Source organism: Colletes latitarsis, chromosome 11, assembly GCF_051014445.1.
Source record: "Colletes latitarsis isolate SP2378_abdomen chromosome 11, iyColLati1, whole genome shotgun sequence".
Classification (NCBI taxonomy): Eukaryota; Metazoa; Arthropoda; class Insecta; order Hymenoptera; family Colletidae; genus Colletes; species Colletes latitarsis.
Window position 1 is genome coordinate 6,637,151 of NC_135144.1, and position 16,158 is coordinate 6,653,308.

The 16,158-nt window shown below is 36.1% G+C and overlaps 1 protein-coding gene across 5 annotated transcripts in view; it reads right to left on the bottom strand.

Moving 5' to 3' along the window:
• LOC143347966 (uncharacterized) overlaps positions 1 to 16,158 on the bottom strand; it is a 240,932-nt gene that overhangs the window by 128,808 nt on the left and 95,966 nt on the right. The window contains exons 1-2 of one of the 5 annotated variants that reach the window (XM_076777658.1): positions 13,297 to 13,954; positions 11,108 to 12,442 (exon numbers count right to left, since the gene is read on the bottom strand). The exons of 3 other annotated variants lie outside the window; for them this stretch is intronic. The gene's annotated coding sequence lies outside the window, so the exon portion shown is untranslated. Of the gene's footprint in view, positions 1 to 11,107; positions 13,955 to 16,158 lie in introns of those variants that run through there. One more of the 5 variants, XM_076777656.1, reaches the window with a different exon arrangement.

A 16,158-nucleotide genomic window follows, 5' to 3' on the forward strand; every position in this document is an offset into this window, starting at 1 on the left:
GGAGCAGATATGAAATTAACTTTGTTTTTTCTCGAGATTACCTTGTGGGTTGTATAAAGCGCAATTATACGCGGAAGTCGAGAAATAATACACACGGGCCGATACGTTTGGCCTTTACCATTTTAGTACCATGTTTACTTCCTAGTATTAATAGCAGCAAGAAAACAAGGTGATAACGTTAACTTCGTCGATAAAATGAAACCGAGTTTCTATTTACGTGCATTGTACGACCCCTAAAATTTTCACTCTCAGAAGAAAGACTTTCGAAGAATACAAAATTGGATTTGATGCAATTTTGTAGATTTGTGGAGAGACCAAAACTGTGGGACAAATAATCTTTTTATTCGTTACGATTCGAATTCAGAGGACGTAACTACTCTCGACAGTATAAAGTTTGTGGCGTCGCTTCTCAAGCTCGCCACCAGAGGGATCGTGCTCTCACAAGCGCTCGACCAACCACTCGGTTGCTATATATACACTCTTCGACCGACTTTCTAATACCTTCCAGAAAGCCTTCGACACAAACTCCACCACATCAATCTCCACACTCACCTAATCAAAATAGTACAAAACTACCTCACAGACAGACACATAATAGTCTCCTATAATGACTCCCTTCTCACCCCCAGACTCCTATACAGCGGGGTACCACAGGGATCAGTCCTAGGGCCCATCCTATTCAACATCTACATCAACGACATACCCAGAAGCTCCAACACCAAACTTGCCCTCTACGCTGACGACACAGCCATCTACTCCTCCCCATGGCAAATTAAACAAACAATCAAACACACCCAAAATCGCCTTGATCATATCCTCCGATTCACCTCCACATGAAAACTAATATTAAACCCTACCAAAACCGAAGCAAATAGTATTCTCTCCACTTATTCAATCACCCTATCAACTGGTCCACTAAAGTTAAATACCTAGGTATATATTTTGACAACAAGCTAAAATGGCACCACAACTCTAAAGATAGAGCCTGCAAAGGCATAGGAATCCTCCGCACTCTCTACCCGCTCCTAGCACATAACAGCACACTTCCTATCAACTTAAAAATCCGACTTTACAAAACCTGTGTCCGACCCATCCTAACATACGGTGCACCTGTATGGTGTACTACAGCAAAATCAGATAAACACACTCCAAAAAATACAAAACAAATACCTCAGGATCATACTCAACAAACCCTGATCCTACCCCACAGCACTACTCCACATAGAAATGAAAATAGAACTTCTGCATGACCACATAAAGACACTAGTCACCAAAGCACAGGATAGCAACTCCCAACACCCAAACTCCCTGGTATCCTCCCTAAGCAACTGTAAATCCACCGAATATCCACTGGAAATCCGTATGAAAACCCCCAAATTCATCATAAACGTGACATACCAATGCAAACGAGGTTTTTGAAACTTTTCCCTCGATCTAACACACGAAATTAACACAATAAAACCACCCCACCTAAAAATCACACAGATACTAATCATATACTTTAAGTGCAAGTTATAGGGCGCAGCCCAAGGTACTGCAAAATATTCAAGAAAAAAAGGAAAGAAAAGCTTTCGAATATCCCAGTCGTCTAAGGCAGGGCCTTCTAGGAAGCCTTACTGATGAGTCCACTAGCAGGCCCAGACGAAACGCCACCCCCTCTTCCTTTTCTGTCCTCCTACGATTCTCACGAGTTTTCCACACAGCAGCGAAGCAGCACCACAAGTTCGTTTGAAATAATGCATAATTATTTCAAGTAAACAAACAAATAAAATAATATGTTATCTTAGTGATTATTTTCCAAATAATTTATTTGGATAACGACTTGGTCTTGTATGAACCCCTTTGAAAACTAATAAAAATATAAAACAATTTTTGTGCAAGTATTGTATACCTTTCACATGATTTATGTACCGGTAAAAATTAAGAATTTCAAAAATTTATACTTTGGAGAGGAAATGCCTTTAAACGATTTTAAACAAAGTAGTAGAAGGAGAACCGTGTGTGGTTAAGCATGCAAAAGAAAATAGTCTGTTAATCAGACCGGTAGAATACTGACTGCCTTTGGGCATAGAAGTATAATGAAACCATTTCCCAGGCAAATAAGGGAAATAATTGTTTGAAAATTTGTAATGTCTAATAAATAAAATTGTTCGAAAATTTATAACCTTCAAACGAAGACGAAAATGAAAAATGTAGAATACGAGAACACTAATTCTAGAACTTAATTTCATTCGTAAGTAATTCTAGTCTGCACGTGAAAAAAGATATTTTTGAAATTTTATAAAATAAATTAGAGATACGAATTTGACACTTCATCGTTATTTATCGTACATATCTTGCTAAGTTACGTCAGAATTTTTTTTGTACTAAAGTACGTATTAATTGCAAAAATATAGACTGCTCGAACAATCGAACGAAAGAAATTATTTAACTAGAGTGTGGTTATTAAAAGTTGATAAAAAAATTTATTATATGTTTTTAAGATTAATGTAAGTAGATGGATCGCGAAATAAAGAAGAAAATCCCTGTGTGAAACCGCGGATAGAGAAATGTTGGAATATAGTTCAGAAGGGATAATGCAGTATCATTTTTGGTAAATAGAATGTGACAGTTTCGCCATCGTATCGATTCGCTGGGCTTAGCGGAACGTTGGTAATGCAACCACGATTGCAACTGTGGCCTACCTGTTGAACAGATAAAATGGAAAACGCTTGAGAAACGATCGAACGTGCGAGATTTCACGCCGCAAGATCTATGAACGTAAACGAAGAATTTCGAAATGGTCGAGTGCATACATTCACGGGAGAAAAGGTCGTTTAACAGTGTACCATTTATGCGGCAGCTGTGCTAACTCATCTGTGAACAGAAATGAAACTAGATCGCTTTGCTGCTATCCTAACAAGAATTCTATATTTGCTTCCACGGGAGGCATTTAATTGGGAAATTTAACTTGTCGGCCCTATTAAAATTGATTAAATATACAAAAAGGTATTTATTATTTTTTACTAGACTTTACGATATTTCCGTTATCATTTAAAGACTTTTACGAGAAGTTTTTACTGATTAAAATAGTAAAAAATACAATTGCAATGAAGAATATTGCAAGATTTTGAAGATAAATAAATCGTATTTATCGTGATCATTTCGAAGAAAATATCTAAATATGCAATGTGATCTTTGTCTCGTAAATTCTAATAGTTTGTACTAAACGAAGAAATAGAAATGTTTCTTCGCGAAATCGTTTGAATTTTATTTGTATTCTGTAAATTTCCACTATCGTAAGTCTAGAAATATTGTCTGTAAAAGATAAATTGAAAAGTTACAGAATCACATGGTTCTTTTTAAAAGTATTTGCAAGATGATGCAACAATAAATTAAAAACACAAACTTACGTAGTTTTAATATTAAATAAGATTTGTAATATCGATAGAAGTAAATTAGCTAAGCAAAGTAGATATAAACCAACATTTTGAAAATTTCAAACATATTATACAAGAAATACAAATTACAAAACATTTACAAAAAATATTTCCCAAGCGACGAATATCGATTATAATAAACATTTGCATCATGAAATAACCAATAGTAAATACGCGAATTTTTTTGAGTCGTTTCGATAAAAGTTTACGTAATAAAATTATTCTTAAAATATTTAAGCCTACGGTGTTTCTCTTTAAACTATTGAGGATAAAAGAAAAATCTAGAAACGAACATTTGATAGGTAATGGTAACAAATAAAATCAATATTGGTAGAATAATTAGACAAGAAAATTAAATAATAATTTTTTGTTCTTTTAGGTTTTTCACAATATTTTTCTGGACCATCGTGTATAAGACGGTTTCTGACGAGACAAATAGAATATGATCTGACAAATACAGGAGATCATATCACCTTCGACAAAGGAGATAAGATCTCGCAAGATCAATCGTGTAGAATTCATTTTCAGGTTGACAAGTAGAATAGGATCCGACTTCGCCAGACAAGAGGAACTGACTTATTTTAGTCAGACGCGTAGAAGTTTAGATTCTAGTTCGCCCTTTAGAAAAATATTAACAACTTCAATGACAAGAAGCGCTAAAACTGATTTTTTTTAACTTTTCATTGCGTTTATCACCGTACATCGCTTTATTTTTATTAAAAATCATATAATATTTGACCAAACAACTTTTTCTTCTCCCTAATAATTTTAAAAATAACTACGTAGGGGTGAAAGTTTGATGGCTAATTTCACCCTTAAATTTGTGTTATAGCAGCTAAAAGAACTTGTGTGTTTTACTTTTGACTACGCCTGTACTTTGGAAATATTTTACGTTCCTGTGATAATATTCTCTCGCAAATATAATAAATATAAATGTATCAATTTGAAATTCACTTTGAACGATCCGGTGTCAAAGGTCTGACAAATACTTTGGTCGTAGTCATAATTCGGTTTAATAAAAGATGTGATCGCGTTATGGTTTCATTCGTATCATACAACTTTTGCATAGAAAACTTTTACTGATAAGTGTTACTATAAATGCCTACAATATAAGTTTGGAAAAGAATAACATCCTTGAAAGGGTTTTCATTTTGTGCAAGAAATTTGAAATGCAAATTATCGTACACATTTGCAACAGAAATAATAAAAAGAAATCGTTAAATATTAAATACGTGTACACACCGAAATTGCAACTGTTGAGTTCTTATTTGAAACCTTTAGTTTTCATAACGTGTTACAGATAAATTCAATAATAAATCCACATAATAATATTTTAGATCTTGTTTTTATTATATAATTGTATCTCAGATATTGATATATTAATTAATCAAAGTCTGAGAATACGAGTGTACAAAGAACCAACTATTACTATTACAATTTTAAGTGTGGCAATTATCAGGACATAAATAATTTCATTAACTACATTTTATGGGATAAAATGCTGTTAAATGTCGATGTTGAGTCTGCTGCCATTTTGTTTTATAATAGTATCTACACTGCTATAGAGGTTTCTATACATATACAATATATGACATATAATGCTATTGTATTACTGTATTTGTATTAAAAATTTAAGGATTTTTATCTTAATACCTATGTCATGCATACATAATAAATGAAATATATTTTTGCATTTAAAAATAATAAAAGAAAAAAAGTAACTTGGTGGGGATTCGAACCCACTACCAAAAGCTTCGTAGCTAATCGCTTTACCGACTCAACTACATCTGGCTCTTTAAAATAAATGTATGTAATATTTTTATTTGATACATGCCAAATATTAAATCAAAATATTTGGAAAACGAAGGCCCATTGTGAAGAACGTTATCAAGGTTTTTTGATACTACGTGTATACTATAACTTGCACCTCCTATCGTTTCAAAAGCAATGCCTACGACTGAAGACTGTTTCTCTTTGTGAAAACAAAGAATTTCGGAATGCTGACGCTATTTGTTTGCTTTATATTATTTTGGTTCGTCGTTCGTTAGATTACGCCTCCATAAATAAATTAGAATAATTGTAGGAGTGCAGTATAAATTCTTAAAATTTTATGCATATAAATTACAACATATGTGATTTGATATTAATAATTATATTGGAAATTCTTCGTCTAGACACCCTTAAAAACCAAGAGATAAGTGCTATTACTTTTTTGTTCAAATTAGTAAATAATAGCATAAATTGTCCATCATTATTGGCATTCGTAAATTTCTACACACCATTTTTTTTTTTGTTGACTGCTGTGTAACCCTCTACAGGATTATTAGCAATGCATATAGATGCACAATACGATTAGGATATATATCTACATTTAGAACAGCAGCTGGCTTACATTAAATATATACACAATGCTTCTCTAGAAATTTGAAAATAACCATTAGCGAGGAGATACTTGGTTGAAAAAGAAAAGTGCTAGTCATGTAAGGGGGAATATATTTAATGAACGTAGTTTAGCAATCATTTCTTCTGCCAATATCAAACTGTGGGCATTGACAAATAATACACTTGTTCAGGATAGCTGCAACTGCATTTGGGATCGGAAGCAAGGTTGATTTTTTTAAAGAGAGGAGGCCAACTGGATATGGTTAGCACGCAATCTGTTAATAAAAGTAATAAATTTTCTGGGAAGAGATTTGTTTGTGAACCATGGGACCGATAAAGAATTCTAATATTGTTCGAAATATTTTGAGCCTTTGTAAGTGACTTATACAAGTAAACGACTTTCAGATTTGGACTTAGCCGACCTTCTAGAGCTCTGAGGGAAGCCTGAGTACGGGACTAAAATGTCGCGCGAAATAATAAAACTCCATAATATCGTGAACCATTAAACTTTTATATTTCAAACTCTCGGTAAAAATAACAAATAAGGCATACTTAATTGAGAAATGAAATGAACTAAGAATAAATTAACAATAATATTTTGAAATCTTAGAATCAATATGCAAATACGTAGATTTACCGCAGATTTTTTTATTCAGTTATAGAAAAATTCATAAAACATTTCAGACGACACATTATAATTTCGGTAATGAATTCTTTTCTCAAAAGTACGTAGGATTTCGGGGGTATGTCTATTCATCAAAAATGGTTGTAATTGATCCCTGCAATTGAAAATTATTTTTTCAGAACGATCTGAAATTTTTTTTTTACGCCGAAAAATTTAGACACCTACCCTTTGTCGATTTGTCTTAGAAATTCGTTTTTGATTTTTAGTAATTTTATTTAACGCTCTACAGAAAAGTTGTTTAATACTTTTTTGTAAGTATCTATGAACTATTCTTTCTCCCAAAATTTCAATTTAATATATTCACTATTGTAGGAATTATGGCCGTTTGAAAATTGGACCATTTTTATGGGGTTTTTGCCATTTTACAGGGTTGAGGAACAACTTTTTGAATATTCTTGGACTGTCTACATATTCTCCACTAAAATACGCGTAATTTGCATTTTGAAACATTAAAATCATCCAATCCGCTCAGAAGTTATGACGTTTTAAAGAATCGCATGAAATTTCGGGGAGACATTTCTGGCTTGAAATTATATTTTCAGTAAGGAATTTTTTTTTCGAAAATGCTTAGGTTTTCGGGGGTATGTCTATTCACCAAAAATAATTGTAATTGACCCCCGCAATCGAAAATAATTTTTTTAGAACGATTTGAAATTTGTTTTATTTAGGCACTTACCCCTGTCGATTTTTCTTAGAAATTCGTTTTCGATTTTCAATAAATTTGTTTGATACTGTACGAAAATGTTCTCTAATACTATTTTGTAGGTATCCATGAGCTCTACTTCCAGACTAAAATGAGATCCATTGACTATTGTTGAAGTTATAGACGTTCGAAAATTGGACAACATTTATGGGGGTTTTCTCACTTTACGGGATTAAAGATCAGGTTTTCGAATACTCTTGGAGTTTATATATATTTTTTACCAAAATACGCGTAGTTTGCATTTTGAAACTTTAAAATCCTAGCAGGAAAACTAGAGGTCTTCTTTGCCAGTTTATCTACTTCCTCATTAAAACAAATACCAGAGTGAGCCGGAATCCAAAAAAAGAAAATTTTTATGCCGTGAAGGAAAGGATTATGAAGAATTACTTTGATATTAATAAGAACGAGATTTATTTTAACGTCGAAGTAAGGGTTGGAGATAAAGAGCAGGGCACTAAGGCAATCTGAATAAATAGAGATATTATCATACGGGTGCATAGAAGCAAGTTCCAGGGAGTTTTTAATTGCTATGCTCTCTGCGGTAAAAGATGAAATAAATTTATTTAAACCTAAACGAGGTAAAGTGTTCAGTTTAGGAGAAAAGAACGCAGCACCGACACGTTCCTGATCATGATCTCGACTCCCATTAGTATAGAAAGAAATGGAGTAGAGTGGTTTAGAGTTCTAGTGGTCCATAAAGGTGATATTGAGCTTAGGAGAGTTTCTAATGAGAGCCCCAAGTTCGATGTCTAGATTAACTCTGGGGCATAAAACCTTATAATTCATGGTATAGGAAAGGAAGTTAGTTTCGAACCTGAGGAAGTCTTTAAGGGGAAGAAGCGAATTAATTTGAAATGGAATCATAGAAAGGGATTTTTGAAGTTTGTTGTTTCAATGTGGAGATGTATGAGTTTATTACTTTATATAAATCGCATTCTCTGTAAGATAACTTAGTGATGAGGAATTTATTACACAAGAACGCCGCCCATAACTTGGATTCCGCAAGGAGGATATTAGTCGGAGTACTAAGTCTGTACCCCGAAACGACACTAATAGCTGCAAATTGAACTCTTTCGATCCGTAGAAGATGAGAATCACGTTGAGGAAAGTAGATAAAACAATTATATTCAATAATGGAACGTATTAGGCTTTTATACAGTTTTATTCGGCCACCCCTGGGAAAAATTTTAATGGGAGATTCTAGAGGCCAAAATAAGAGGAAAATCAAGAATACCAATTTCTTGATTGAGGCTTTGTTAAAAAGTTATTAACTTGTAAAGTTCCGCCCGTACTGAACTTTTATCTCGGAAATGCGCAGGATTTCGGGGGTATGTCTATTCGCCAAAAATAATTGTAATTGATCCCCGCAACCGAAAATAATTTTTTCAGAATTAATTAAAAACTTTTTTTTTCGCCGAAAAATTTAGGCACCTTTCTGAATTTTTTTCTAGAAAGTGGATAGGATTTCGAAAGTATGTCTATTCACCAAAAATTATTGTAATCGACCCCTACAACTGAAAATAATTTTTCCAGAACAATTCGAAATGTTTTAATTTTGTCGAAAATTGTCACACATTCTCGAATTCTTTTCTAAGAAGTGCGTAGGATTTCGGGGGTATGTCTATTCACCAAAAATAATTGCGATTGACCCCTGCAACTAAAAATAATTTTTTTAGAACGATTTGAAACACATGAAATTTCAGGGGAATCATTCATTCATGATCAGACATTAGATTTTCGGTAAGGAATTTTTTTCTCGAAAATGTGTAGAATTCCGGGAATATGTGTAATGACCAAAAATGATTGTAATTGACCCCCGCAAGCGAAAATAATTTTTTTAGAATGATTTGAAAAATTTTTTTTACGCCGAAAAATTTCAGCACATACCCGACTTTTTTTCTCGAAAGTGGATAGGATTTCGGAGGTATATGTATTCACCAAAAATGATTGTAATTGACCCCCGCAACCGAAAATAATTTTTTCAGAACGTATTGAAATTTTTGAATGTAATTGTTAATAACTTTTTAACGAAGCCTCCATCAACAAATTGGTATTCTTGAATTTCGTCTTATTTTGGCCTCTAGAATCCCCCATTAATGTGCTTGGGTCAGATCTCCATCTAATACCGAAGACAAACTTAAGGACATTAAGTCCCTGAGAACATTTATTACGAACATGTTCAATGTGCTCTTCGAACGTGAATCGAAAGTCAAAGAAAATACCCAAGAATTTGACTGTCGGACTCGATATAATTACATAATTTTCTACCTTAAGGGTACAGGAACCAGGTAAAATTCCTTTTCTATTGTGAAGAATTAGAACCGTTTTTTCAGGTGAAAAGGATAGACCCAATAAGTTTAGCTTACTACCGACTAGAGAAATAGCTCTTTCCATAGATTTTTTAGATACAATAGGGATATTAAAGCGTGTAAAAATAGCGGTATCATCTGCAAATTGAGAGATTACTGTCTAAGTTTTGAGTGATGTCATTAGCATATATTAGGTAAAACAAAGGACTGAGCACCCCATCTTGAAGAACTCCTTTGTAGACTTTACGACTAACAAGCACGCACACCATTTAGACATTTGAGAAATAGAGCATTTTTTGCATTATACAATACACGTATAAATGAAATAGATCTTTTTAATGTATTTTGTATCGCTAGGCACCATTAAAAGAAAAATCCAAAAAATCGTACGAGTGGGGGAGGTATACTACATGTCTGTTATTATATTTTTGCAATATTTTAGTATTTTGCATTATTCAATTGTAAGAAATGTACATGTGTTTGGGGGTCTGCTCCTTGAAAGTGCGTAGTAAAAGGGGTCTTCCATATCAATTACCTCATTTGTTTAGAATATGTAGATAGGAATCGAGAGGGTTCAACTTCGACAGCGAAAAGTCATTTTGCATCGAACTCTGATCGAGAATAGTCACTTATGGTTTTTACCCTCACGTTTTTATGTTCTTTTATGTTAAATAGTTACAGTAATATTAAATAATACAGTTTATATTCAAGTTGAAAGTGACCGAATATTTGAATCTGATCACATGCCAGTTAACCATTCCTGATATCCTTACACAATAATAAGAATAAGATATTCTGTAAACTGATATTCACGAAAAAACAAATAAACGTCTTTTCTTTATTCGTTTATTTGATAACGGTAAAACGGTTAAACATTTGAAAATCGACCAATTTTCGAGCCAACGACGTAACAATGTTAAAAGTAAACCAAAACTACTATAAATCCAATTTCTTTCGGCATCCTCGGGAATGGAATTCCATTAACCGCTGGAGCACCTCGAACGCGCACGCTGCCAGGTCGAATCAGTTCAGTCAACCGTCCTAAAAACATCTCGTCCCCCCGAATTCCTCCATTCGAAATTAAAACAACGCCGCTGGTGCCAAGATCTATGAATACAGGTTAACCAGGTTCCCGCGTTCGGTCTCGGCGAGAAAAAGAGAAACGTTGATTCGCGAAAAAGCCATCGCGGTTTCCTTTGTATCTATTCTCTGGTCGCGGAAGGCGGACCTCTGCGGCTTCTCGGGCCGAGATGGAATACGATCAAAGAGTCACGCGAACGCCAAAGCTAACGATCGTCACTCGAACAAGAAATAGTGAGTGTGTCTTTCAGCTATTCTCAGGCGCCTAAGCGCAAGCTGTGCTATACTGAAGCTTTTCGCCTATATCAGTAGATGTTGAAGGCGATAGACACCTGCCAAGTTACGAGACATGGAACTACTAACCCTCTCAATGATTTGCCATATCATTGAGGTTGGATAGTCACCAACCCTTCTTGACTCCAAGCCACTACTGCACTATAAGGACTTTTATTCTAGAGTCTTATCTCATCCTGGAACCAAAGATTCCCGAGACTGTATTCGACCCATTCGAACAAGAAGCAGTACCAACCTGTACGAGCGACAGAGCTGCAGCTCGATCGCCGCCGATCCGTGGCGACGACTCCGTGGTTCCTGCTGGTGATCACCGCCAACGAAAATCCTGGATCATCGTCCAACGAGCGTTTCACCAACCGAGATCGAAACCGTGCTGGTCGCGAAGTACGGAACACTGTTCACGATCCCGTTGCCAGTGCGATCGTTCTGTCCTCGCGTTAGTGTCAGGAAGTTGACTCTCCGACGCGTACGATTCCCGCGGGATTCTGGGGACGACGTCTGACCGCCTTGCACCAAACATGATCGTACCGCGAATGTAGGTTCCAACCGAGGTGTTCACGATTCGGATTCATCGTACCACGAGTACGATCCGATGCTCCGCGACGATTGGTGCATCAACGGGCGCCAGAGTCGACGGTTTCTGGAGCTCAGTTTACTCGGATTCTCAAATGCTCCGACGGTTCGAAAGACGTATTTGTTTCAACGAGGACGATCGAGTTCTCCGAATTTCTCCGGAGCACTGTTTCTATAACATTTTTTAATTATTCCTTCGATCGAATGTCGAATGGATTTTAAAGAATTCTAGTCGGTCGAAGAAAAGTGATCACGAACCACTCGATTTGTGAAATCCAATTACTGCTTCCTTCGTTTCATCGACGCTCCATTACTTCGTATAGTTCTCAACATCGTCAACGTCGTCTGTAATGACTGAATTCTCTTTGGTAGATCGACTACTGTTTCATTTTTAACATATAACTGGACGAGTACGCTTCCTCGACTTTCCTTGGCTCCTAATAACTTTGCAATAATGCTTTAAAATTGTTCACTTTCCTTGTTTGTTTCCATTCCCATTTCTTTTTGCTTCTAACGATTAATCGGTCAAAGATCAACTAAAAAATTAATATCCGTTTCTTTCGTTAATTTTCACGTTGAGCGTCACGTTGGTTAAGGATTCGTCAAAGATCGAGTAAACGTCTTTCGTGAATTTTCTTCGTAATCCCGTGCACTTCGATAACTGTAATGTATCGTCGATTTGCTTCTGTTTCTAATGGCTCTGGGGCAACTTGAGCCTGAACAAAACAATCGCTAGTTGTCCACGCGATCCAGTCGTAGAGTGCCAACAGCATTCGGAGTACAGCCAACAGAGCCGGATGAAATCAACGACTATGAGCACCGCATCTAAATCCAGCTGAGGTGTAGCGTGTCTGCGTACGTGAATGTTATCAGTGAACACAGAATCCCTAAACGCTCCTATTAAATTTCGTCGCGCGTTAATTCGTCCCGTCGACATCAAGCTATTTCGGATGCGAAGGCTGGCGAGAGGTTCGATTTAATGTCACTTGCACGTTCACTGGAAATGATCACCTTCTGCTTGAGAAACTATCGTTACACTGGATATATATTTCGTTTTGACGCAAATACAATTCGGTCCTCGGTAAGTCGAAGTTTAAGGGAGACGGCAAACATTTCGGGTTACAAGAGGCTCGGTAGGCAATTTTCATTTACAATTACGCGTCAAGATCAAACATTTAACATTTAGCGCGAAGTTGGCGAAATTGCACGTGCACCTGTAGGTTCGATTATCTTTGTTTACCTGAATTTTATGAATTGAAATGTCTCGTAAACTTAGAAGTTTCACCTTCCTCTTTATAAATGAAATTATGTTGGCGAAGAATGTCATCGAAGACACAAACGTGATTCGAGATCGTTATCTTATCGGATTGTTTAAAAAGAGAAAATACGGAAAGAAAAGAATAGGATAAAAAGGGTTTCCGATCGTTCAAGACGCGACTCTTGAAAGAGAAATATTTCCTTCGAAGGATTTATCAGTTTTCTTTTATTATTCTGTATTATTTTTAAAGTGATATTTATTCGAGTTATTAATTAAATTGTTACTTAGTTAAAAAAAAAACGAGTAACAGGACAAGGAAAAATATTAATTTTTATTTGCTGGCTGCAATGCAATTAGACATCGAATGCTTGCTACGAGAACCAACGGAGCGAAATGTAGTACAAGGCGACTTGTGCAATGTAAAGGAAACAGAAACAAATTACAGTCGATTGATGTCCGGGCCATTAGGATTCCGCGAACCGTCAGGATGCGCGTAATTGTGTTTCAAGCTGCACAGACCAATTTATATAAATTCTGTTTCTGTTTAAGTTATCGACGATTTATAAAGGGGAACGAATACAGCTTCGACTTACAGAGGCTTCCGAGTCGAGCACTCGTGTTTATGATTACTGCTGCAAAATAATCACACGGCACTATCACTGAAAAATCTAATTAATTCACATACGAGTCGTTGATATTTCCCCGACACTTTTCATCGAATCAATTTTAGGAAAATCGAACAATTTTCACGAATAACGTAAAAGCAACTTCGATGCCATCCGCTGGGTAATCAGTCACGTGCTCGCAGCTGAGGTTCCGATAACTAACCCCTTGAATTCCGTGGGTGGAATTCCGTGCCGGGGAAGCGTTCGTCAGAGTCAGGATGCACGCGAGGAACCACGGAGGGATGTCGTTGACCGAACCCGTCGCAGCACCAGCAGCAGCGATTTACATTCGTGGTCTAACTCGCGGCGGCGAATGCCAAAGATGCGAATGACGGATTTCCGCGAGTACCAGCGGATCGAAGATGGATCGCGTGCTCGTTCGAAGTCTCGTGGAGGGTATCGTCCCGTGTAAGGCTGGTCCCATGAGGATTCGTCACGTGGAAGGCGCGCGAGTCACAGCGACTCGCTGGTAACGCTCCTTCTGCATCGATCCTCCGGACTACGCGGCGGTTAGATCGACTAAGAAAACGACGAGAACATCGGTGCTGAGACGACGCCAGCACTTTTGGACCACGCAGACACGACGGCGAAGGCCAGACTGCTGCACCACCACCCTACTGGAATCGATACGTCAATCGTCCCTCCGGACGGGACGAGAAAAGCGGCAGAGGGCAAGAGATGAAGGGAGGAACGGGGACAGATGAGGATAGGCCGAGACTGCGGGGAGAATAAAGAAAGAGGGGGCAGCCAGCCCGTGATACACATTAAAGCTCGGCCGCTTGGGCGCTCCGGCGCTCGGTTCAAAGGGCGAAAGCCACCCTTCAGGGACGCTTCGCGCGAAACTGTCAACGAGACGGATCAACGTCCGTCCGCTTCTTAATCATTTTTCTTTTTCTTCGCAGGTTCTTTGCAACAGACACTAAACTACCCCTTCTTCTACTCCTCATAGAATTTTCTTCCTTACGTTACCTACCGGAACGGAACTTTTTCTGGAGAACGATTTCATTCCATTAACACGTTCACGGCCGTGAATGCTATAGGATTCAATTTAATGGACACGCAAAATTACATAAATGCTATAGCATTTATTTTTATTGTGACGCAAAATGACATAAATGCTATAGCATTCGTTCTTATTGTGATGCAAAATGACTTAAGGGAGTAATGCTCTCTAGGCTGTCATTTCTTCGGCCCCTTTTGTGATTTTTTTTTAACGACAGGTAGGTTGTTTTGTACTGACATTTTGCAAATATATTTATTCGTCTTATAGGTATCTACGGTATTTTTTTCATCAAAAAATATTAAAAATTGCGAGAGTTATAGCTTCTTGTTTAAAAAAACGCATTTAAACTGGCTTACATGATATTTCAAGATCCAGCAGACCGATTTACTTCAAATTTGGAGAAAATATTCAGTAGACGCGCCTTTATAGCTGGAACTAGAGATTTAAAAAAATATTGAGTTTTACTATTTTTTTTTTGATACGCTAAAGACAAAAGAACGATTAACAAATAGAAATTCGAAACTAAAAGCGTCGTCATTTCTTTATTCATCAGAATTTTGACTTCTACCTAGTTCCTGCTATAACTACAACCTTCCTTATGAAGATACTTTAACCCCCTCTGTTTCAAATTATCTGGAATCCTGGAAGCCATTCGAGCACCTTTTCCAAAAGGGCCTTTAAATAAGAAGTTATAATTCCCACGATTTTTAATATTTTTCCATGAGAAAAATATTGTACATGCTTATAAGATGAATAAATATATCTACAAAGTCTCAGTACAAAACATTCTACCTATCATTAAAAAAAAATCACAAAAAGGGCCGTGAAATTGACAGTCTAGACAGCAATACCTCCTTAAATGCTATAGTATCTATTTTTATTGTGACGCAAAATGACATAAATGCTTATAGCATTCGTTCTTATTGTGATGCAAAATGACTTAAATGCTATAGCATCTACTTTTATTGTGACGTAAAATGACATAAATGCTATAGCATTCGTTCTTATTGTGACGCAAAATTACATAAATGCTATAGCATTCGTTCTTATTGTGATGCAAAATGACTTAAATGTTATAGCATCTATTTTTATTGTGACGCAAAATGACATAAATGCTATAGCATTCGTTCTTATTGCGATGCAAAATGACTTAAATGCTATAGCACCTACTTTTATTGCTATGCAAACTGACATGAAAGCTATAACATTAAAATCCATAACATTAAATCCACGTTACCATGCATTCAATTTTATATTGTTATTATTTTTTGAAATTATTATTTATTCTGAATATTTTCATTTTATTTTGTCTTTGTGTATTTAAAAACTTCTTTTACCTACTACATCGCGTGAAGTAAGTAGGATTGCATCACTTTACGTAAGTCATTTGTCTATTTTTTCAGTTTATATAAATTTTGTCTCTCCGTGAACGTGTGAATACGATATACCATCAGCTATATTCCGATTTTTGTACAACTTGGTACATTGGTAGAGCACTGAAACATATTAGACACCTATATTTTTTCAGCTGCTGTTGGTTTTTGTTCTTATTTAGTCAGCATAGAGATGTAAGCTCTTGTAAATTTTGTAAATTTATACGTGTTACGATAATCTTATCGCAAAATTCTTATATCTTTCTATAAAATACTATGATTTCTAAGTTTAGAAGTTGCGCTCAGAATCTTATAATCCATTCGCTCATAAACAAAGCTAATATTATAATAGTTATCTTCGTAATATGTACTTCATCTTTAACTAAATCCTAAGAAATTAACCCATTCGCTGTA